Below are 25525 nucleotides of genomic sequence, written 5' to 3' on the forward strand. Positions count from 1 at the left end.
TCCAACTGCTTATATACATTCACTGGCCACTTTATGAGGTATACTTGTTCAGGGTGTAACACAAATATTTCAGTGTTCATTTCATTTGTCAATCACATGTCAGCTTCATCTTCCTGGTTAAATAAAGGTTAATAAAATAATAAAATGTCAGCAAATCAATGCTCAAACAGAGCAACATGGCACATGTTACTGGTCCCAGTGCTTCACAAACTGCTGCTCTGCTGGGATTTTCCCACACAATCATCTCTGTTCACAGACAATGGTCTGAAAAATAGAAAATATCCAGTGAGCTGTGATTCTCTGGGTAAAAATGCTGTTTACACATCAAACCTTGAGGCAGAGCGGACCACACTGGATATCACTGCTGTCCTCTAACAACAGCAAGCTGAGGCTACAGTTTGCAAGTCTGGACAACAGAAGACTAAAAAAACGATGCCTTGCCCGATGAGTTGATTTCTAACAGTTCAGACTGCTGGTGGTGTAATGCTCTGTGAAGGATTTTCTTTGCAAACTTTGGACCCTGTAGTAACCACTGAGCATAATTTAAACACCACAGCCTGCCTGAAGGTTGTTGCTGACCACATTCATGTCTTTATGCCCAAAAAGTACCCATCGTCTGATGGCTGCTTCCAGCAGGATACCACACCATGTCACGGCGCTCAAATCATGTACGGCCTGCGCAGTCACCAGATCTCAATCCAGCAGAGCACCTTTGGGATGTGGTGGAACAGAAAGTTTGCTTCAAGTAAGAGCAGCTGACGAATCTGCAGCAACTGTGTGATGATGTAATTTCAATATGTCTTGAGAATCTTTGAGGAATGTTTTTAGCGCCTTGTTGTGCCACAAAAAATGAAGACATGTTTGATGGCTGAAGGTGGTCCAACTCGGTTCAAAGATGTACCTGATAAATGAGTCAGTGAGAGTATTTAAACTGCTGTAAGTGAAAATAAGAAGAAAAGAAATGAACAAATTACAAGAATAAAAAACACATAAGCAGGTCAATACAATGCTAACACAGTGCTGAATAACTGTGTCAGATAAAGAAACCAAAATGCATTTACCTTCCACAGTGACACTGATATGGACAATATATGTCCCTTCAGTGTTTGTACACTCACAGGTGAAGTTCCCACTATCAGCTGGTGTTAAACTGGTCAGCTCGAGAAAGGCAGTCTGATTTTCTTTTGTTATTGAGAACCTGGGGTCACATTCCTGAGTAACGTTCTCTCCGTGTCGATACAGCAGATGACACTCTCCTCCTGTGTCCCTCTGTCTTTTGATCTTACAGATAATCAAAACAATAGTAGTCTGACTTTCCTTGTTGCAAATCCGAGTGACATCGTGTTCTCTCCTGACTGTCTTCACAACAGTCTCTGTAAACAGGGACAGCAAAATACGGTAAATACAAGATTCAGCCTGTGTCAGAGAGGACTTTAGTTTCTATATTTTGTGAATGTTAAACCATCTTTTTAATCCCATAATAATGTGTTTAGTTTAAACTAAAAGCAAGGAGGTTATAAATTTAAAAATATTAATAATGCATAATGAAAATAGTTTCCTTGTATTACCTTCAGCATCATGGGACACAGCTAGTGGTAACAGCAAAATCAAGCAAAGTTTTGATACGTCCATGCTTGTTAACATGTCTGTAAGCCACCGACAGTGAAGAGGAAGCTGTGCGGAAAGAAACAAGCTGAAGCTTTCCTGGCTAAGCAGACGTCAGACTGTTGCCCTTCACGGGGCAAGTGTGAAATGATGTAAAAAGGAAGTGTACTGACAGGACTTTCATATTAAAAGGCTGTAAAGTTGAAACACTGTGCGAGCTACCACACAAAAAGAAAACAAGCTAATTTTTCTTTATCACAGAGGAATTATTACACTGCTAACTGTCATGTTCGCTGAAGCTGAAGGATGGATAATATTGTAAAAGTAACAACAAAACTACCATTTATCATAACATTATAAGCATTTTAAACTAAAATAGCGTGTTACGTCATCAAACCGCTTCATCCAATCACTCATATACTTACAAAGTTTTGACTGCATTACCTTTAAAATTTGTACGAAGATGAGCATAAAATGAATAAAACTGACATGCTTGCATTTGTTGTGTAGTGCAACAGGTGTATGTGGCTGAGGGATTCCCATGATGCAATGCGTATTTCTTCTTCAGTCACCTTTCCTACTCACTGTGTGTTAATGCAGCTCTCTGCATTGAATCATACCTGTTATTGTGTGGATGCTTTAAGCATCCACACTATTGAGTTCCTCTTGGGACTTCCGTACACTTTTTGGCACTTAACTACTTCCACAATTTTCAGCCGATTTTCACCGTTCAAATTTTAAAATATTCTGCTATTTCTGCTAATTCCTGCTATGTCTTTTGGTATTTTTCACTATTATACTTTTTAAAATATTAAGCTTAATTTGTCCCATTGAAATGAATGGGAAACTTCTGCAATTCTGCTAAAATTTGCTTGTTTCTGAAACTTAACTACTTCCTCATATTTTCACGTAGAACAACCATTCAAACTTTAAAATGTTCTCAAATTATTGGGCTATTCAGGTATGATTCAGCTTTTTCAAATCTTTTACCGTTTTACTTTTATGCCTCTTAAAGTTTTCAGTTGCAAAATTGTGATTTTTCACAAAATACATGCGTTGTTATGGTTGCTATGCACTTGGCTTCCAGTGTGCCACTGAAGGTTTTGCAGTCTTCTCTTCATGTCCGAACAACTTCTTGCTACTTTCACTCAACTTCCACAAATTATACATCAAAACGTAGGTATTTTTGCTGGGTTTCCGAAAATGTCACTATCATTGTTGTGGGATTTATAGAATTTTGGCAAATCTCCTCAGACCAACACAAAGTCGCAAAACTCTCCATAGAAAGTCAATGGAGAGCTTGTTCAAAATCACCGCTTGATTTCTGTAATGAGAGGCATATTCGAATCGTCATATCTCCTTAACGAAGCAAAGTTAAGACATAAGGCTTGTCCCAGTATATCTTCAGACACTCCTGACGCTCACAATTCAAGAATTATTTTCTCACCTATTACCGTTCTGAAATGAGTTAGACTTGTTTGAGGGTAGGAAATTCGTCCTTCGCTCAGATTTCTTCAGATTTCAAACTCTGGAAATGAACCACTTTTTTCTCTCGTCATATCTTTTTAATGGATTTCCACAGAGACCTGAAAATTTCCATGATTGTTCACCAAAGCCTGCTGTCTCTTACGGTGAAAGAATGATATTGATACTCCAAATAGATTTAGAGTTAGAAAGCGTTGTTTGAGGGCAAGTCAAGGCAGTTTTTGCTTTGCTCTACTCAGTTATGGTGCATTAGAAGTCAATTATCTTTAATAATTCATATTTTAATGATAAATTGTCAACACTTTAAGAATCCCCCATCTCTTCTGAACAAAACGGTGTAAGAATGACCGTTCTAGCCCCTACGGTTAGGAAATTATGGTCATTTGTTTGAGGGGAGTTGTCATTATGAGAAATAGACTGCAAAAATCCTGTGTCTCTCTGTGCTGCGTGCACCTGTTTTGGCGGGAAAAAGTGCACAGGCTCTCTGATTGGTGGATTCAAATTCAGCAGCTCCAAGGCTGCTTGACTGAGCTAGAAACTTACTTCTCTCTCCGTGTGTGTGTGTGTGTGTGTGTGTGTGTGTGTGTGTGTGTGTGTGTGTGTGTGTGTGTGTGTGTGTGTGTGACAGAGAGAGAGAGAGAGAGAGAGAGAGAGAGAAAGGCTTTTAATGGGATGACCTCATTCTAAGCTTCAAATTCAATATATTTAGACTGGTTGACTGAATTGGATCTTGTGTGTGTGTCTCTCTGTGCATGTGTGTTTCCTTATGTGTACATATTTCTGATTGTGTGGCTGTTATATATTTTTTTTGCTGATTTTTTTCATTTAACAAGTATATTTGAGGGACCCTCAGCATGTTCAGCATTTTTTCAGCTGTCCATTTTGCTTTTCCGATTTTTCTGTTTAACTTATTACTATTGTGCTAAATCATACTATTTCTGCTTTTAATAGGATTTGTGCCAAATATAGTATTTCTGCTTTTTATAGAATTTGTGCTTAATATACTATTTCTGCTTTTTATAGGATTTGTGCTTAATATAGTATTTCTGCTAAATGTAGTGTTTATGCTTAATCATACTATTTCTATATATTTCTGCCAGGCAGCCAATCCTCTGTGAGGACTCAGACATTCAAATATACAGATCAGGGCCTGCACGGCCTCCCAGCCAGCCAATCATATCTGAGGTTTTCCGTTTCCTCTCTCGTCATATCTCAGCGACGGATGTACATAGAGCAATGAAAATCGCAGTTAAAGTACACCAAAGTCCGCTGATTCACCCAGTACAAGAATTATGCTTCTAGTCCACCTAGTTTTTGAGTTACACAACGTTTTGTAACTCCAAAAAACGGCGTTTTTCGCCTCTCACCGCGATCTAATTCTGACTCCTCATCACCCTGTTTTTCAAAACGGCTGCTCTCTTTCCCAGTGGCGCAGTTGGTAATGACACGGGTCTGCAAGCCAAAGATCGTGGGTTCGATTCCACCTTGGTCAACATGTTTTTTTCCCTACAAATTAATACACTGTCACAGACCAGTAATTCATATTCATCATTTATTACAATTCTGCAAACTTTTATGATTTTACCAGCTTTTCTAATATGGACCTCACATTCTTGTTAACACTCCATGGCACAAATACTCTTCCCTTTAGGCTATTTCTCCCATTTTAAAGTATTACTCCTCCATAATTGTAATTCTGTTAAATCAAAGTACTTTTACTACATCTTAGTACTTCTGCTCAATCATAGTATTTCTGCTACTTTTTGGTACTTGTGCTAAATACAGTATTTCTGCTAAATCATACTATTTCTACTATATTATATTTTTCTTTCTAAATATAGCATTTCTGCTATATAATTGTATTTCTGCCAAGTATTATGTTTCCTCTAAGATATTGCAGTTCTGCTAAGTTATTCCATTTTAGCAAAGTTCTTTTGCTTCTGAAAAGCTTTTACAATTTCTGCAACTTTTCAGCTTTTTCAGCTGGTTTTTGCATGCAGCTTCAGCTTTAAGCATCCACACTGCATTTTCGCAGGAAATGCAAATTTTTCTAGTTAACCTCTGTCTCTCTTCCACAGCATGTCTTTATCCTGTCTTCCTTCTCTCATCCCAACCGGTCGCAGCAGATGGCCCCGCCCCTCCCTGAGCCTGGTTCTGCTGGAGGTTTCTTCCTGTTAAAAGGGGGATTTTCCTTCCCACTGTCTCCAGACTGCTCACTCATAGGGAGTCATATGATTGTTGGGCTTTTTCTCTGTATGTATTATTGTAGGGTCTGCCTTACAATATAAAGCGCCTTGAGGTGACTTTATATTGTTGTGATTTGTTGCTGTGCAAATAAAATTGAATTGAAAATTGAATTGTGAAGGCCACACCAGAAGCCACACAATTGGGAAGTCAGTAACGTCAGACACCAGTATCTTTATTTTAATTTTAATGCACATTTCCACAAACATAAATAACGACACATGTCCCATAAACTATTTCTGGTTAATGTTTTACTGGTGCTGGAGGTCTGTTGGACTGCTGAGGGTAACTGGAGAGAAAATGATGTGTTTTTTTCATTGGACGTTAAGGTGTCTGGGAAGGGATCTCAGACCATTTACATCCTGGGCCATCTGACCTCAGGAAATCACATGATAAGGTGGGGCCAGGTTTCACAATGAGCTCACCCGAAGCCCTGGCTGATTAGGACCCACATCCGCTTTCACACCTTGGCTCATGTGATTAGGTAGAGGATCATCAGGGGGTCCTTTGTCCCTCTTTGGGGGGAAACTCCCACTGGTTTTAAGTCTGGGACTCCCCACCATTGACCCTTAGAACTGAAGAAGCTTCTCGGATGAGAGGTGAAACGTCTTCAAGCAACTCAAGAAGTCCAGACGCTTTTCCTTCCAAGCTCCTTAGACTAGGATGACCTGGATGACTGAGAACCTTCACAGACTTAAGTATTAAATTAATAGTTGGTTTTCATTCTTTGTTTTTAGATATTTTATTTTCTATTCTTATCCCCTCGTGTATTTAACTGGCCAGTTCAGTCCAATTTACTTTGGGAAATATTTAATCTGAGGTAGGGTTGCACCGATACCGGTATCTGGTATCGGCCTCGATACCACATTTTCTAAAGTACTCGTGAAAAGTTCCCCGATACCGAGGACCGATACCACGGTCTGAGACCTGTCTATGTTTGAGCGGCATGTAAGGGGTTAATCACAGGCACCGAGTGCCCGCCCCACAGGCCCCGGCTGCATCTCAGAGCTGGGAGAAGGCGAGGCGAGACAAGTCAGCCGTGTGGAACTATTTCAAAGTGAACGAAGACACGAAAACAAAGGCGGACTGCAAATTATGCTCATCGAAATTGTCCAGAGGAGGCTCAAAAGGTAGCGCATTTAACACAAGTAATTTAATCAAGCACCTAAAATCCCAACACGACAACGAGTACAAAGAGTTTGCCCACGCTTATTTACCCACGCTTATTAGCACAGAGGAGCATAGCTGATGCTAAAGCAGTGGGACGGAAAATAGTTGGGCATTTTAAACATTTTAAACGCCTTAGCCTACTCCCGCCTCGAGGACATTCAGGGACAGCTCAACCAGCCAATAAAGAGACTGCAGCAGGACGTACAGACACGCTGGAAGAGCACGTATTACATGACATCAGTCCTATTTTTCCACATATTAATACATTTATGAATTTTGTGCAGGTATAAAGATCGCTTCTTCTCCAACAACACTGCTCCAGAGGCCAAGCTGCACCTGAAGCAGGAGCTTCTAGAGGTGAGGCAGAGGGGAGTCGGGCAGAAGCTGCAGAACCTCCTGCTAAACTGTTCCTCAAGGCCCAGGCTGCCGCTGGCAGCAGGTGCTGCCATTGAGCTCGACACATACCTCGGAGAGGCCCCAAGCCCTCGTGAAGACAGTCCTCTGAAGTACTGGGGTGTCAACAAAATCAGGTTCCCCACTTTGGCTAAAATAGCCTGTAAATAGCTCTCAGCCCCATGTAGCAGTGTGGACAGTGAAAGGCTTTTTAGCTCAGTGTCACACATTATAGATGAAAACAGAAACAGTCTGACTGCTGATGATGCAGAAAAGCTACTTTTCTTAAAAAACCCTGCCACTCACTGTTTCTCTCCATTTAGTGAGTCATCTTAGACTTGATGTTAATACCTACCTCAGTTGCACTGACTGCCACAGTTCTATGTCAGTGGATGTTGTTAGTTTATTCACATATTGTGCACTAAATGGCAAAGATGTTTATTAATGCCCCTTGTGTTGTCCAAAGCGGCAGAGTTTAAAATAAACTGAAAAATACTTGAGTTGCACTGTCACTGTTTACATTTTTTTTATAATTATTTATTCTGTAATATGTTGCATACAACATGCTTTTCATTTTAAATAAATGTTCTTAATTCCAAACCAGTCCCTTGTTTGTTTGTTGTTAAATTATAGGACTAAAGCTGTTACCTGTAAATTTAAATCGTGTTTTTATTAAGTACTCGGTATCGGTGAGTACTGAAATGCAAGTACTCGTACTCGTTTCCAAAAAAGTGGTATCGGTGCATCCCTTATCTGAGGTAAACATTTTGCTTTTCATTTGACCCCTGACCTGTCTGCTGTAATGCAGGAGGCAGGTTTATGACCTATACTGCAGCCAGACACCACAGGAAGCCTTCCTCCATGTTTTCTTTACAGTAATTGATTCAGCCAGTTTAAGTCTCCTTTGTTTTTGTGCATTAGATCACTGTGTGGGTTGTGTTGAGTGCTTATGTATTTGTAAGTAGCCATTATGACTTGACTAGTGGTGTTTATCTCTTATAAGGGTCTAGTATCATCAGTTAATTAGTTTTTACACTTTGCAGGCACTTTGCTGTAAATACAACAACACTGCTGAAAACTCTAATTTAAATAATTACTACTGATGCACCTATCAAATAAACTAACATTTGCACAGGTGTTGAAATGCTGGACTCTTCCTCTCCTAAATCTGTGGCAGAGAAAAAATGCTGCAGGAGTGTTTTTTTTTTACATGATATGTAAGAAAAATAAGAAAAAGAAAGAAACCCTGTGATTTTAATGTGAATGCATTACTGACATCTTATGCAAACACACATTGTGCACACTACTTTATCCCTTATTACAACTGCAGCTTTTATTAGTGCATGTTCACGGGACTTCTGATTCTATAGGGTCTTGACAAAAGTCTCTGCAATCAATTGATTACAATCAAGTGATTCAATTGAAACATGGAAATCAGCATTTCACCATTTTATACTATACATACATGTTTTGCTTTCAAGACTGGACAGGAGTGGCATGTGGGCGGCATTGTAGAGTGTGTTGACAGGAGGAAAACTTACACGCTCAGTAAATCACCCCCGTCACTACCTAAACCTCAAAGTCTCTAAACAGGAAGTGCATCTGCATGAAAGCTTCTGTTTTATATGCAGACAGATGACCTTTTGATGTAAAACCTTTCTCTGTATCTAGAGAAACACTTTAACTATATATTCAACTATATAGTTTAACATTTGGTCCGTAACTATCATTTAAAAACAATAAAAAGGTTTAAAAGAATATACATAGGCGGCTATAAAGACTGCAGGTCAAACATCGTGCAGATACAGAAGGACCTCCTGGGGTCCAAAATGTCGCACTATTACAGAGCAATGCTTACAATAGTCTTGCATGGTTAGCCAGTTAGACAGATGCAAATGTTAAAGTGCTAAAACAGACATGTAAATAAAATACAACATCATGTTAGCAGCTTATTGGTATTAATGTCTCTTAAAGCTCTCCATGACCTAGCTGCATCTTAACTCTCTGAGCTGCCACAGTCTTATAAACCCACCCGCTGTCTCAGGTCAGCTGATCAGCTGTTCCTGAATGTTCCCAGGACTGAGCGTAAACTTAGAGGACATCGTGCTTTTGCTGCAGCATCTCTGAAACTGTGACACGATCTGCCTTTAGAGATTAGACAGGCTTCTTCTCTGCCTGTTCTTAAATCACTCCTGAAAACTCATCTCTTCACCCTGACCTTTGACACCTTGTAAGATGTTGGTTTTTAGTTTGAGTTTTTTAGTTTATTTTTACTGTTTTATCTTGTTTTGAAATATAGGGCTGTTTAAATTTTTTATGTATTATGTGTTTTATTTTTTTACTGTTATGTTTTATTCTATTGTTCTTAACTCATTTACTGTACAGCACTTTGGTTTTGTCCTGGGTTTTTTAAAGTGCTTTCTCAATAAAGATGGATTGGATTGGACTGGAAGATAAACACTTTAGTTTGCAGTACTGTGGTGAGTTCACAGTAAAGCACTGTGTTGGACTGGCGCACAGTGATTGTGGCGTTCATGGTCAGTGTTAGGTTACCTCAAGTACAGTGGATTCATTTGCATTTAAGCTGATGATGCTTCGATTAAGTCATCAAATTTCACCTTTATATCAGCTCTATAAGCCAATTCTCAGGATACTGTTAGTGTAGGAAATGGAAAGACAACCAAGATATCTGTGAAACGTCTGCTTACATCTTGAATTCAGCTCCGGCGTATGTGGTAAGTTGTTAATGAGTGACTTTAATTTATTATTTGTTCACATGTGGCTATACACTCTACTGAGAATAAGCATACTGTCATGATATGAGTGGATCTTCAAAACAGACATCAAAATAGGTCATGGAGAAAATAAGTATAAAAAGTAAAGATCTTATTAGGAATAATACTGTTTGGATAATTATAACCATCATAATCAACCAAATCATCTCAACACGTATTTGCTCAAAAATGTATTTATTACCACAAACATGTATTTAATTATCAACACAAGGAAAATCAACAGTTTCTAGAACTCCAACAGGGGCAGGACTTGGAGGTACTGGGATTTCAGGAGGCAGCAGAATGGTACACTGGTCAGTGTCATTATTATTGACCTGTGATGGTGGATGGCCTTGGAGGGAGCTGAGAGGTAACTCAGACCTCTTGTCTTCAGGACACGTAAAGCAAACATACTCCTTCTCAGCAGCTGGAGACTTAGAGACATCCCAACTCATCAGCCTCATGCGTTTGGGCATCAAATGTTCCTCTTCATCATTAACAGAAAAAGCAGTAGAATATCTGCGCTTTCTGCAGAGACCTACCTCTGCAGTGGGTGGAGGTCTCGGAGGCAGAGGAACATCGCTAGGACACATGAAAAACGTCACGTCATCATCCAGGGATGAACGATCGTTTTTCAAATCTGGATTAATGATCTTGTCAGTGTCCTTTGCATGAAAGCTGGCATCAGCAGGTGGAGGATTTGAAGAAACTGGTACATCAGAACTCATCAGTCTCATGCGTTTGGGCATCAAATGTTCCTCTTCATCCTCCACAGAAAAAGCAGTAGAATATCTGCGCTTTCTGCAGAGACCTAACTCTGCAGTGGGTGGAGGTCTCGGAGGCAGAGGAACATCAGTAGGACACATGAAAAACATCACGTCATCATCCAGGGATGAACGATCGTTTTTCAAATCTGGATGAATGATCTTGTCAGTGTCCTTTGCATGAAAGCTGGCATCAGCAGGTGGAGGAACTGAAGAAACTGGAACATCAGAACTCATCAGCCTCATGCGTTTGGGCATCAAATGTTCCTCTTCATCCTCCACAGAAAAAGCAGTAGAATATCTGCGCTTTCTGCAGAGACCTACCTCTGCAGTGGGTGGAGGTCTCGGAGGCAGAGGAACATCGCTAGGACACATGAAAAATGTCACGTCATCATCCAGGGATGAACGATCGTTTTTCAAATCTGGATGCATGATCTTGTCTGTGTCCTTCGACTGAAAGCTGGCATCAGCAGGTGGTGGACTTAGGAGCTCACATGCAGGTGCGCTGATAGGTCGGAACATGAAAGCGGGAACTTCATTGTCCAGAGCACAACGGTCTGCACTGGATGAGCGTGGGAGCTTCTCCTTTGCCTGTGGAGGAGGCAGACTTTGACTTTGTGTTGCAGAGGAACATTTAAGTCATCTGACGTTTTGCTCTGTTACATATTATTATTGTTGTTGTTGGATTTTTCTTTAAAAATTCACACGATTTAATGTTTAGAAACAGACACAGTGAAGGGTAACTTACCACAGCTCGAGCCATTTTAGGCGTCTGTCAAGGCAAAGACGCAGGATTTGGTTTCTCTGTGTAAGATTACAGGACAGTTGTCAGTTTCATTTTCAAGTCAGTTGGATAAATTCATATCAAACTTCTCAAACTGTATCATTAAAGCATTGTTTAGGTGGACAAATATGAAAGATATGAAGATAAAAACAGTAACAGCTGGCAATCAAGGGAAAACAACCTTACGAAAAAGGTCTTAATCATTATTGTTTTAAAGTAAATCTTTCAGTCCTTACTTCAGTGATTGTTTGAAGTCTCTGTGCTTGTTGTCAGTCGCAGATTTGTGTAAAATATTTGCAGTTTGTGAATAAAGTTTGCAGGAGCTCCAAAGTTTGTCTGTTCAATACCAAAGTAATGAGGAGACTGAGTGCAGGTTTGGAATCCTCAGTGACAGAAGAATGCAGCAATGTTTGAATTTGAATTTGTTATTGTTTTATTAACAACAACTACCAGGATCATACCATAGCAACACAGTGATGCCCAATCAAATGTCAGGTACAAGGGATAGCCCACATACACATCCAACAGCACAGTAAAGCAATGGGCACCAATGCCACCAGTCAGGCCTTAAAAATACCTGAGTTATATAACAGCACACTGACAGTGTCTCATCCAAAAATATAAAATGTATAAATACAGTTAATATCATTTTTATTTAAATTTTATTTAATTCTCTTCATATAGTGCCAAACAGATGTCTCAAGTCGTCACTGTTACAACATAGATAAACATGAACATGAAATCCATTATTTAATTCTCTTCCATTCACTCCAGTTCAATTCAATAGCTATATAGATGGATAGACAGATACTGTATTATATACTATATTGATTCCAAATGGAGAATTAATGTGTTATATCACCAGGATAATGAATTCAAGTAGTACAATCTCCAATAAACAGACAACACAGTTCAAGTTCAAAGTGCAATATGTGCAGGATCCAGGCTTTATATTGTAAGATGCAAAATGTTTATATATACATAATATTGTTGAAAAAATAAAGAAAGTTAAAAATCAAAATAAGTTTATTGTCACTGTGGCTGATGTGATTGCAATATGAACCCGGAAGCAGACAAGGGAGAGATGGAACTGAATCTTAACAAAAAAACAAACCATTTATTAGGTTGAAAAACACGAACACAAAACAAGGCCCAGCAAACAGGGGCGGAAACTAAAACTAAAACCTATCCTGGGAATAACTCAGTATGACTTTGACAACTATGACAAGAAAAACATGAACATGAATCCAAGGAGGTGCATGCGAGAAACTCTGATGAAAAAACATGAACATGAACATGGACCTAAACAGAATCAGGAGATAACCTGAAACCCGGAATAACGTGAACGGAGGAAAACGCACCAACACTGCCCAGAGGAAGACAGCGGACTTAAATACACAGAAGAGAAAGGAGGGAAGTGGAAACACAGCTGACACAAATGAACCTGACACCACAGGGGAAGCAACATGAAACACACTGAACATGGAAACACAACCCTTTCATAATAAAAGACGAAACAAGGAGAGACGTGGACGTGTGATGGGCTGAGTTGCCAAATGGCTGGTAGGCTTTTAGCTAGGCTTTAGCTTCAGCCAAGTGGAAGCTAAATTGGCTAGTCATTCATATGTAAATTAGGTTGTTACCTGAGAATTCTGGAGGGGAGTGGGGGTGTGTGAATGATTGCTGATTTCTAACTGCCAACTGCCTCTTTGTTTGTCTGGGGGGGAGCTGCTAAAAGCGGTGAACTTCGTTTTGTGTTCGTCTTGATGCATTCTCAATCATCCAGGAAAATAAATCTCCAAAAGTCACCAACTTGGAGTGGTTAGTTTCCTGAGCCACAAGGAAACTTGTGTTTCAGTTTGCCATCTTAGGGAGAAATCAACACACATGGGTGTATTCAGTGTTGGGACTAACGCGTTATTAAGTAACGCGTTACAGTAACTACGTTATTATTGTGGTAACGAGCACGGTAACTAGTTATTATGCCAAAATCAGGAACGCGTTACTCGTTACTGGGATTTAGATAGGGTCGTTACTCGTTACTTCGTGTGGTGGCTATCGCGGAGCTTCCACAGATTCAGTAACATTAGCAAGTGGTGGAGGCCAGCAGGTGGATGAAGGAAAAGGGACGCAGAAGGAAAAGAGACCCGAGGCGGCCGCCGGTCCAAGTGTGAACTGAACTTCAGGTAAGAAGTTATGACCTGCAGTCTCTCTGGGTCAGATAGGAACCAAGTTTAGGTGGAGTTTATTTTCGTTATTCTGACTTTTTCCGTACTGCGTGCTAGCTAGCATGACGGAGTTATTATACAGCTGGGTGGGTGCTATGAAGTTAATGATGTTGAACTTTATTTTATTCATAAGTTATTAGAATTGCCAACCATCTCATCTGGTATTCAGAGAAAATATTACGCGTTTCTTATTGAGGTGAAAAGGAACAGTTAGTCCCGTAATTCAGCTACAATGAAAAAGGCACAAAGCTGGATTTATTCTGTGTCTTTGCTGCACAGCTGCCTCTTCTTCTTTCATTCTCTCCCCCTCCCTCTCCCGTTTCTACTTCAATCATGAAAACTGATCAATGATCAGCTGATCGGCTCTCTTGTTTGTTTATCGCCCACTTTGCGCCGAAAGAGGGAACCGGATGTCGCGGTAAACAACAGCAGCATGTTTAAGCTTGATCAGCTGTTGTTAGAATTTATTTAATATTAATTTCTAGTATCAGCTGATGTTTGCTGGAGCCACAGCTGCAAAAAAGCTGCTGGTCATGATGTCGGTTTGGTTATCTGGTGAGAGGGAAACATGAAGATGAAACCAGGAGATGTCCTTACTGGATCATCAGAGCTGAACAGGTGATGGAGAAACAGGTTTACCTTTTAGGTGACATGAATGAGTTGAATGGAAGTTATGAACTGTTTCTGAGAGACAAATAACACCAGGATCCTTTTTTAGGTAGCTGACAGCTGGTAACTGTGCAGGTGCAGATCTAGCAAAGTGTTGCCAGGGGGGCATGTAGGGCATTAAAGGGGGGCACAAAGAAATACTTTTCTTTCTTATTCTCATTTAAAATGTCTAGCTTTTAATAAATAATTATCTGAGTCTTACAACAAACGATTGATAGATTGATGCATATATACCATCAGAACAGTGTACATCACTGTCACAACAAAGTAACTGAGTTACTTTTGAGAGAAGTAACTAGTAATGTAACTAAGTTACTATTTTAAAGTAACTTACCCAACACTGGGTGTATTTCCTTTGTTGCTGAGATTTATTGATAAAAACAGTACAAAAAAACCAACCATTTGTACACATATTTACAAATAATAATAAAAAGTGAGTGAGTACATTTCAACATTTTCAGCAATCACTCACAATCCTGGCACTGCCATGGTATCTGTAGTCTGCATTTACCACATGTGTATCTGTAGCAGTGAACACATCGCACAGTGGCATGATTGTTCTTGCATTTGTGTTTGACCTGACACATGGCTCTTTTTCCAGGGCTAGGTGTGGAGGGTTGTGTCCAAAGCAACTGTTCTTTTCTTGCCTTCTTCCCAGCTACATGAGAGTGAGCCAACTCTCTTGCAAGCTCCACCAGGAAGTCCACCCGTCTTTCCTTCGTCCCGGTGCTCCATAGGATAATTCTAAAAAATGCTTTAGTTCCTCACATTTTAATGCAACCCACTCATTGTTGTAATTTACAGAACCAAAGTTAGAGAAAGTTGTTTCTGTCCAAAGTCTTATAGACATAACCAGAGATGGGCAGTAACGCGTTACTGTAATCCGATTACTTTTTTCGAGTAACGAGTAAAGTAAGGGATTACTATTGCAAAAACGGTAATTAGATTGCCGTTACTTTCCCGTAGGAACGCTGCGTTACTGCGTTACTAAAACCGTGATTTTTTTTGCGAGAATGTCTCATGACAGTGACGTAAGCAAGTGCAACGTTTGTGACAACAGCTGTGTGCAGATCAACAATGGATCATATATCGAGTGCGGGAGAGAGTATGAGCGTGCAGCGTTTAAAGCGTGGAAGTACTGACCTTACTTTGAGTTTGATTCCATAAAGAGTGACAAAAACATTAGTGTCCGTTGTGCGTGGGAAGAAAACTTCTTTTTACAGCAAAAAAACCCCTAAACTTCCAAGCAAGCACCGAGTGCGCAACGACGTAATGGGAAATTCACAGAGCTGCCATATCCTTCCACTGACCGCTGCAGCACACCTGCACCAGGGTAAACCTCCGCCTACCCTGCTCCTGCTTTACAGGTGAAAATAGAGCAAAAGGACCGCTAGTCTTTGACTTTATTTATTTTCTGCTGTGTTTTACTTGCATCTATTTGAAAGACTGAGTGTAAACACACACAAAAAAAAAATTATGTGCTGGAATGTGCAGAAAATAGGTTTAAATATTAAACAAATTTCTTCCAATCAGAGAATGTTGCATATAATTACATTTTTGCTTGATGCATAAAGTTAAAAGATTAAAACAGATAAAACAAGTTTTAAAAAGGGACTTTTCCATTTGATTGCATTTTGTATGATGGATTATGTAGAAAAAGTAGAATTGGGCTGAGAGATCTATCACTTTATCACCTATTCAGGTTGTAAATCGTGTTTTTAAAAAGTAACTAAGTAACTAAGTAATTAATTACTTTGAAAATAAGTAATCAGTAAAGTAACGGGATTACTTTTTTGGGGAAGTAATCAGTAATTACTTACTGATTACTTTTTTCAAGTAACTTGACCAACACTGGACATAACTGTATGATTTTCAATGATTTCAAGGACAGCTGAAGATAAAAAGTATTCAACAAGGAGAGACCAGGAATTAGTGACGTGCAGAGTTTGAATAAGAAGCTGTAATTAGACTGAATGCAAGACGAGAGTAAAGCCATGGCAACAGCAGGAAGTGGAGCAGGACCTGCGTGTGTCCATGAAGCTCCATGTTTTTGTGCACAGATCACATGCAGTCTGAAATGTTGTGCAGTCCAGACTGTATATTTTGCTGAGTGAAATACAAAAGCTTCCTTCATGGATGGAAAAGAAACTGTTTCAGTGTCAAATGAAACACTTTCTGTTGATTTCAACTCCCAGAACTGAGTTCAGCTGAGCTCCACGGTGCAACAATTAGACTCCACTATGTTTTCTCTGTTTTGTAACAGCAACAGGCTGTTTAGGGCAAGATTTGCTAAAAGGCTCAAAACAGCGCTTACAGACATGGTTCGTTTTTTGGGCCAATTACAAAAGTTCTGCTGTTTTCTAAACACAGGAGATGTGAGTTCAAATGTATAAAACACAAAAATAAGACATGCTTATTTGTATTAAATATCTGGATAATGATCTGTAGATGTTAAAAACATTCATAACACAGTTTGAATGTCCAGAATTGGGTCTTCATCAGGGTCACAAAAATCTTTGAGATTCTGTCTCTGACACACAATCCTGTCGCTGCGCTCGATTTGTAAACACTAACAGCTCTTTGACTCCAGAACCCAGTTTGTGTTGGTGCGAGGCATTAGTGGATCTCTCTCTTAGAGTAGAGTTAGAGTTACTACAGTTTCTTAGGAAACTGAAGAAGGCCCGTCTCCCTCCTCCAGATTCCCGTGCAAATGTCAGACAATTCAAAATCCTGTTTGACTTTATAAAGGAGACACAAATGTGCAACAATCTTGACAGAGTGCCACAGTGTCACAGACAGTTGCACTGCCTTTGATGAGAAACACTGAATGATAGTAAAACTAAACAATCACTGCAACACACTGATACAGGAGAAGTTGTGATTGTTCTTTTCATTTGTCCTGTTGTGTAGTTTGGCTGTAGTGTGCCCCCCACCCACCCCCCTTTCAAGAAGCCAGCTGTATGATCGTCCACATTAAGAGAAGGAGTTAAAAGTGGGAGTCAAAACCTCCAACTTAAAGTGGAACATTAATGTCACACAAATGCAGACACAGACTCAGTGCCATTTTTATATTGTTAGATTCAGAGATTTTATTGAAGTTCTCAGTTATATTAGGGACATACAGAATGCTTTCTAATGGAATAAGAGGAGAGAGTGAAGCAACTGTGCCACCCTAAGGAGTGGGATTAATGATGAGTTGTGCTCATTTGATACCAACTAATGTGTGTTGGGTGCATTGTGAGCGCCGTCCAGGAGCGAACCAAACCCCAAGACTGGCAATTGGGACATTGAATGTCACCTCTCTGGTGGGGAAGGAGGCTGAGTTAGTGCGTGAGGTTGAGAGGAACCGGCTAGATATAGTCAGGCTCACCTCAACACACGGCTTGGGCTCTGGAACCAGCCTCCTGGAGAGGGGCTGGACTCTGTCTCAGTCTGGAGTTGCCCCTGGTGAGAGGCGGCGGCCTGGGGTGGGTATCCTGGTGTCCCTTCAGCTTGCTGCCTGTATGTTGGGGTTTCTCCCAGTGGATGAGAGGGTTTGTTATCTGTGCCTCCGGGTTGGGGTTCAGAGTACCCAGCCTTCTTGGAGTCCCTGGGTGGGACACTGGAGGGTCCTACTGGGAGACTTAAATGCTCATGTGGGCAACAACAGTGAAAGCTGGAGGGGCGTGATTGGGAGGAATGGACCCCAGGACCTGAACCCGAGTGGTGTTTTGTTATTGAACTTCTGTGCAAACCACAGCTTGGCCATAACGAACACCATGTTCGAACATAAGAGTGTCCATAAGTGCACGTGGCACCAGGACACTCTAGGCCACAGGTTGGTGATTTGTTGAGTCTTCTCAGTTTGTGCTAAATCATTGAGTTGATTCTCAGTACTGTTCATTAGAGTTCCTGACCTGTTCTTTCCTGTACCTAGATTTCCTGGACGCGTCCCTGACCCTGTGTGGATTGCCTGTTGCTGGATTGGCATGAGAGTGTAACGGTGTGAGGGTGAGTGGCTGAAGAGGAGTGAGCGTGCGAGCCTGGAAGAGGTGAGTGTAACACAGACGATGCGACGAGGAGCACAGGCAGACAGGAGGGGACGCAGCTGGAACTAATGGGCATAACGAGACACAAACCTACAAAGTAAAACAGGAAACTCACAGGCTGTTTCACAATACCAACTTGGGGACACGAACAGAACACAGAGGAAAGACACAGGTAGGGACAATAGAAACACTAAACACACAACTCAAACCCTAAGAACAAATACAAAACAGCAGAAACTGGAAAATAATACCAACAAACTCAAAACACTGGGTCAATGACTCAGGACCACGACAGATCTGCCCTGTTTCACACTTAACACTTTGTGCCCACAGAAATTGGGCGCACCCACAGAAACGCAAAGCAGGAGATGAAGCATCGCTGAATATGTTTCCAAATCAACTTCATTCTAAGCCAAAGACTAGAAAATATGGTGAAGCATATTTTACATGTAGTTGTTTTTTCCTGTGTAATAATATTCAACATTGCTATCAATACCTACCTCGGCACTTGTGCAGGTGAAACCAAAGGGAAGATAATCACACCGTGACGCCTCTGCCTTTGTAAATGGAGGGACAGTAACTGCATGTGTGTATGTAAGCGTGTAAAACCTGCAGATAGTCAGATCAACCTGCAACTCAACACCTCAAAGACTAAGGAACTGGTTGTGGACTTCGGGAGGTCTAGAGCAGGTCCACTGCCGGTTCAGATAGAGGGGGAGGAGGTGGAGGTGGTCAACAAGTACAAGTACCTCGGGCTGTGGGTGGACAATAAACTGGACTGGTCATGCAACACAGAGCACCTGTATAAAAAAGCCCAAAGCCGACTGTACTTCCTCAGGAGGCTGAGGTCTTTTAACATCTGCAGGAAGCTCCTGAGGATGTTTTACCAGTCGGTGGTTGCTGGAGTACTTTTCTATGCTGTGGTGTGCTGGGGGAGCAGCACAGCAAAGAAGGACTCATCCAGGCTGGAGAAACTGATCAGGAGGGCTAGCTCTGTGGTCGGCATGAAGCTGGACACTCTGGTGACAGTGGCAGAGAAAAGGACATTAAAGAAACTGATGGACATTATGGACAATGCCAGGCATCCTCTGCACACGGCCATAAACAATCAGAAGAGTCTGTTCAGTGACAGGTTGCTTCTCCCAAAGACAAGAACTAACAGACTTAAAAACTCCTTTGTCCCACACGCCATCAGACTGTTTAACTCCTCTCTGGAGGGGAGAGGGAGGGGAAACAGGAGGACAAAGGAGGGGGGAACAACTAAGCTGTAGTGCCTCTTCACCTCACTGTGCAATACCTTGTGCAATACTTTTGTAAATAGTCAACGGTGCAATAGACTCAATACTTGAAATGTGCAATTCACTTGTATTTTTATTTTTATTCCTATTTATTCTATTTATCCCCTTCGTATATTTTATTTATATTGTCTCTGTATTTATATATATGTGTGTGTGTATAACTCTGTAACTTCTGTCGGTGCTGTGCTTTTTTTGGAAATCGAATTTCCCAGAGGAACCCACCCGAGGGATTAATAAAGTTCTATCTTATCTTATCTTATCTTATCTTATCTTATTAACAGTATTTTGTCTCTATCTGCCATTCTGCAATTCATCTCATGTAAACAATAATGTGCGCACAGCGTGACGTGAAAAAAAGGCACATATCTTTGACGTTGCGTGACCAACTCTGTATTCCTCGTCCACACGTAAACGCAAAAAAGGAGTTTTAAAAAATCTCAGTTTTCGGTGATTCGAAACGCCGTTTACATGTGGACGAACAACACGTTCTCACTCCCAACTCGTCAAACGTGTGACGCATGGTCAGGCTCCCTGTGCTTCACTTATGGACGCGCAGGGTACCCCTCTCGCGTCGGGAATTGACGTGAAGGGCCCTCCGATTGAAGAGATTGCTGCGGAAGTGCCTGTTGTCGGTATATTTAGACATTTTCCAAATCACATTGTAGTGACATATACAGAACACAATAAATTATATAATGTAAACAACTACCTGGAAAACAGGTAGAACGATACTTTTGTATCGTTTATTGCATTTACGGAGGGAGTGATGTATGCTGGGTAATGGCACAGCTAGCTACTGGGTGACTTTATTCACCCGCTTCGGCTGTTATCAGTCCATACAATGGGCGTTATTAGCACAAATCAGTCCCATAGATATGGGCCATCTCCTGCTAGATTGTTCAGAAGGTTGTTCTCATCCATCCAGATGGAGGATCACTAACAGGAGCGTGGAAGACTCCAGAATCCACTCTGGCTGGAATCCGGTGGATATGCAGTGTGTACAGGTAAGACCATTTAAACGGACAGCATTTATTGAATGACTATTAAAAGTCAGCGAGTGTCAGTAATGTTAATGTGGTTATGTTAGTAATACACAGAGTGCTAATATAACAGCTTTAAGATGCATTTGTAGATATTATTACGTGTTTTACCGTCTTTATGGTGCTAGCTTAAAGTTACAGTGTAAACGTTAGCTTATATTGGAGTAAAGCTGTTACTGTTTAAACGATGTTAGCACAGAAATATTAGCTTCTGTCATGACTGATGAAGTTACTAGTTAATAAAGTTTCCAGTAAAGTGTTTAATCGCAGCCACAGATTGACAGCAAATATCTCGATTAGCTTCAGTGCATCTGTAATAAATATGTGCAAGTTTCAGTGCTTCGTTTAAACTGTATGATACTTATACTGACCCAGGGTCAGTGTAAAATACAATCCTAGCTGTGTGAACAAAGCCTGGCTCCTTTAATCCTGCATGACAAACCTCAGGATGCAGGTTATTATTACTCTTTCCTGCTGGCACACCTGTCACACCTGAGAGTCAGCTAGAAACTTACAGTGACGTGGACATCATGCAAAGACTGCCAGACTCTGTAATACTGCAAATGATCAGTGACTCAGGTTAACACTAAACTTTAAACGGCACCTCTGTGTCTCTGTGTGCTGAACATCTAGGATTGAGTCAGGCTGCATTGACTGTGGGACTTTAATGTGTTAAAAGCAGGTTGAAACGGCTCAGAAACATTTGAAGATTAAAATTTAGCATTATGGCTGCTGGTGGTTTGTAAAGCCTCTACTCAGCTGTATTTTTGTTACTAATTTATGTTTGTTGTTGTGTAACACAGATTTCAGAAGAGCAAAGATGCTTAATAGTTTAACTAGATTTCATTTGTCAGTGTGGGACTGCTGAGTCACCTGAAGAACTCATTTCATTCATTCTCCACATGATGTTCATTTACAGAAATGTTTCACAGGAACTGATTCCTCCCAAAGGTCGAACTAGTGTGTTTCCATAGATTACCTCTGTATGAATGTACTTCTTAAATGAAGGCAAGTGTTTGTCCTTTTTTGTTCCTCAGGTACAGTACGTGATATCAAGGGCAGGCGGTCAACACTGGGGGAAGACAAGAAGCAGACGTACTTCCAAGAGGGAGCTGCAGTGAGGTCAGAGGTCAGAATCTGAAACAGCTCAGGTTTATATTTTAGAGGTTATAAATACATTTTGATTTTTTATAACCTCCAAAATATAAACCTGAGAAACCTTTAAATAATAGTCATAATTATGATTATTATAAGAAATATCAAACATTTAAGTGGATTTTCTGTTACACATATTGTGTTAGCCCTGCAATAAACTGGCAGCCTGTCTTTGTCCTGTATCAGCTGGGATAGGCTTCATCCTCCCGCAACCCTGAATTGGATACATTGTATTCCAATTATGTAATCTGATCATTTACAAACTCAAGGTATCTAATCAAAATGTAAGTAATAATTATAAAATGGGAAAGCAGAAATAAGTGTGACATAAATGTAAATGTGTGAGCTGACATAGAGGACAGCTACATGTAGTCTGAAAAACCTTTGTTGTCAAGTTTGCAGGTCTATCAGCACGAGACATTCTTACATAGAAGAGACGTTAAAGTCTCTAACTCAGTGAAGCATTATTGGTCCCGTCTGTTTGGATAAATATAATAACCTGATGTATGTGCATTTATTGACACATTTTCTTAAGTGCTTATCCAGTTCAGGATCACAGTGGAGCTGCAGCTGGATATGTTCAGTAAATAAACCTTACAAAAGTTAACAATAAACCTGCATCCATGTACGTTGTTGTCCACAGGATGAGAAATCAAACTGGAAGACTGGAACATGTTAATAAATGTTTGTGTGTTTGTCCCTGTGTCTTTCACAGGAGGCGCTGGAAGGTTTCCCTAATAGTTCCTGGTGAATCAAAGCAGAACCATAAAGATTGCTGGACTGCATGATGGCCTTACCCCTGAGTCGTCATCCTGTTAAAGGAGGAACCAGTTAGAAGCTGTTTTCAAAGTAGCTGAGCAGATTTCTTACTTGAGGTAAGCGATTAACTGTTTGTTCATCTGTTCTGCCACTTAAAGAGCATTTAAGGACGTCTTTTGAGTGTCCAGTTGAATTAATTCTACTGGCTCTCATGGTCATTTGTTATTATAGACATATTTTTCATGTTCATCCAGCTATTTAGTAAATTCTATCTATTTAGTAATATCCGTCAGCTATAAAATGTAATATAAATATAAAAATATCTAAATATCTCCTGTCCTTTATGTTTTAATGATGTAAGTCTGTTATCGTGTTACATTAGCATTCCTCACATATCAATGAGATGCTGTACAGTACAATCCTAGTGACACAGCAGAGGGATAACGACGGCTATTCAACATCGTTACACGACACATTCGAGCTGCATGATGCAGACAAAGTGACTAAATCATCTTTTTTGTGGTTCATTGTCTTCAAACCAGCAGACAAAGCCGATTGCAGAAGATGTCAGAGAAGAACTTCAGGCCGTGGACTGAAAAGGTATTTTTTTCTTGTTATCAAAGACATTTGGAGTGGCAGCTTCTACAACTGGTTGTGCTAAAGTAAAGCTTACAGTCTAAGAAGCCACAGTGTTGATATTCAGCACAAAGAGAAAAGCTCACTTGTTTGAATTTATTTACAATCATAGTTTTATAAATTCTGACTGTAAACAGCTTTTACAGCTTTGATATTGTTTGACATTCGATATCAGGTGATAGGGTTTAATTTAAAGGTTTCTGTGTCCCAATGAGCCATTTACACTGACCAGTGTTTCACTTTAACTGTAACACATTCATTATTTAGATTCAACAAAGAAATAACTGAATGTAAAAAATGGCAGCCCTCAGGCAGGTTTATAGAGATATATGCATGCATTATGAAATTTATGTATCCCAGATAATTGTTATTCATCTAGTCATGGCATACCCACCCCTTCCTCACAAGTTAACTGCAACCCAAAAGAACTAGTGGGGCTATTTACACACTCACAACCAGTGTGGGGTAAAAAGAGCCACCAAAAAGCTGTCAGCCACAGATGTGCTAGAAGAGTTAGAAGCTCTGCTTATGGATAAACTTTCTAAGTCTAACAGAGGACAGGTACTCCTGCCCAAATAACATGATATAACCCCACATACAGCCCAGCCATAAAGTGAACCAAGTCATTTAGTTAAAGACAGCATGGGACCAAATGCATGTAACCAGCCTGCATCAACCTGACATTTCTTCCTCCTGAATTAAATGAATGAATGGATGAAAGTTAAATGACTACAAACCTAAAGCCACTAGTTCCCACACTGGAGCTCCCTGACACTGTGTGTTAACCGTATTTAGCTTGTATCAACAGTTGTAACAGGCTAAGCCACCTGAGAGACTGCATTGAATTTGTTCCTGTCTTAATGATTTCAGCTGACTGGTTTCAGCTCAGATGTTCTGCTTTTTCCTTTCAGTAGATCAAAGCAGCTCGTGCTCCTTCTGCTTCCAATTTAGAAGAAGAAGAAGAAGAAGAAGAAGAAGAAGAAGGCGAAGGCTTCAGCGAAGTGGCGTTCATGGTCTCAGTGAACAGTCATGGCCACACACTGCATGTGGTTTTAAAAGCAACATGTCTGTTCACCACAACAATGGAGATGTGTAATATTAGTGCAGCTACGGTTTGTTCTTGAACATCAGTTCTGTTTTCTACTTTGATCACTTAGACCAAAAAAGTGTTGTTTTCAGATTCTTTCTTTTACATCTATAAAGCACCTGCTCATTTTTTTATTACAGTTAGTTTCACATAAATGTTAGTGTTTCCTTTATGATCTTTTAATGCTTACACTACACTGTACATGTCTACATTAGAGACATTTCTGTTTCCTGTTTCTGTTGACTCAGAGTTGTGAAATGTTCTTTTATTTGATGCACAATATGAAGTTCATAATTTTCTTACAAATAAAACTATAATGACAAACATGAACATCTGTGCTTATTTCTGAGACATGAGTTTTTGAATGTGTTCATATTTAGACAGTGTACATCTGTATGCTGAAACTGTAATGGTGAACCTGAGGTGATGGTCAACAGAAGGCAAATATATATCAATATAAAACAATATTGAAGTAATGTCTTTACCCTCTGCAGCGTGTGGACGCTGTGCACGCAATCACCTTATTCACTGTAGTAAACATGCACCGCTAGCTCACGTGACTGTCTGTCTCCATGGTTACATATTATTAGCTATGTAAACAGCTTCCAAAGATACCGCCATAGCTCTCTAATACAAATTAGTAATAAGGGTTTCTCTGCGCCCTTCTCCACCCCATACTCAAAGAGCTGCGGGCAGAGAGGGTGACAGGAGAGGATGGCACTGAAGAGAAGATGCTCGGTTTCTGGAGTCTCCTGGTCCTGTCAGTATTAGTAGGATGCATCTGCTGTCTTCTCGTGGATGCTCACCTACCTTGACTCGTTCCAGCCTGGTATGGATTTCCCAACACAGTGGCCCACGTCAGAGACGTTTAATATTGATTACATATGTCTGAATTGCTAACCCTAACCCTAGCTCAACAGACCACAATGCCCTGGACTGTCAGTATTATTACATGCTGTGAACATAAGTACCTTTGATCACAGTTTATGTTGTAAAAGAGAAGGAATATTGAAAAAAAGATCAACATTGTGATATTATTTCTTCCAAACTGACCAGAAACATGCTTGTCAGACTCTCACAGCAAAGGATCAGACTCACTGTGCATGACGGCTCAGGCCAATGATGTCTGTTAGATTGTCAGTTGTTTAGTGCTTCTGTACAGTTAGGGTCACCGTCTCTATTTCAGAATAATTAATATGCAGAAAACACTAAAAGTTGATTGTCTTCCAGTATTCTAGCATAATTAAAAAACTTTGACTTTGTAAGTACATATTATTAGTCCTAATGCCAGTATGATTCTTCATAACTCCTGCTTTGAAATACTGAACTTTAAAATGTACCTGATGAAAGATCATTTACAGTGGCACTCTGTCAGGATCATTCTGACTGTAAGATCACTGTATTAA

The 25525-nt window shown here is 40.3% G+C and overlaps 1 protein-coding gene and 1 long non-coding RNA gene across 3 annotated transcripts in view; both read left to right on the top strand.

The window, feature by feature from the left end:
• LOC309701485 (NACHT, LRR and PYD domains-containing protein 12-like) overlaps positions 1-25525 on the top strand; it is a 1029495-nt gene that overhangs the window by 32449 nt on the left and 971521 nt on the right. The gene's annotated exons all lie outside the window — the stretch shown is intronic.
• Positions 20175-24276, top strand: LOC309701568. Of its 2 annotated transcripts, XR_014275124.1 has the most exons (4): positions 20175-20446; positions 21520-21611; positions 22939-22996; positions 23944-24276. It is a non-coding gene; the product is annotated as an uncharacterized lncRNA (long non-coding RNA). The 2 variants fall into 2 exon arrangements; XR_014275125.1 differs by lacking the exons at positions 22939-22996; positions 23944-24276 and adding an exon at positions 22353-22440.

The sequence above is a fragment of the Aulonocara stuartgranti genome (assembly GCF_965226115.1).
Source record: "Aulonocara stuartgranti genome assembly, chromosome: 23".
Taxonomy (NCBI): domain Eukaryota; kingdom Metazoa; phylum Chordata; class Actinopteri; order Cichliformes; family Cichlidae; genus Aulonocara; species Aulonocara stuartgranti.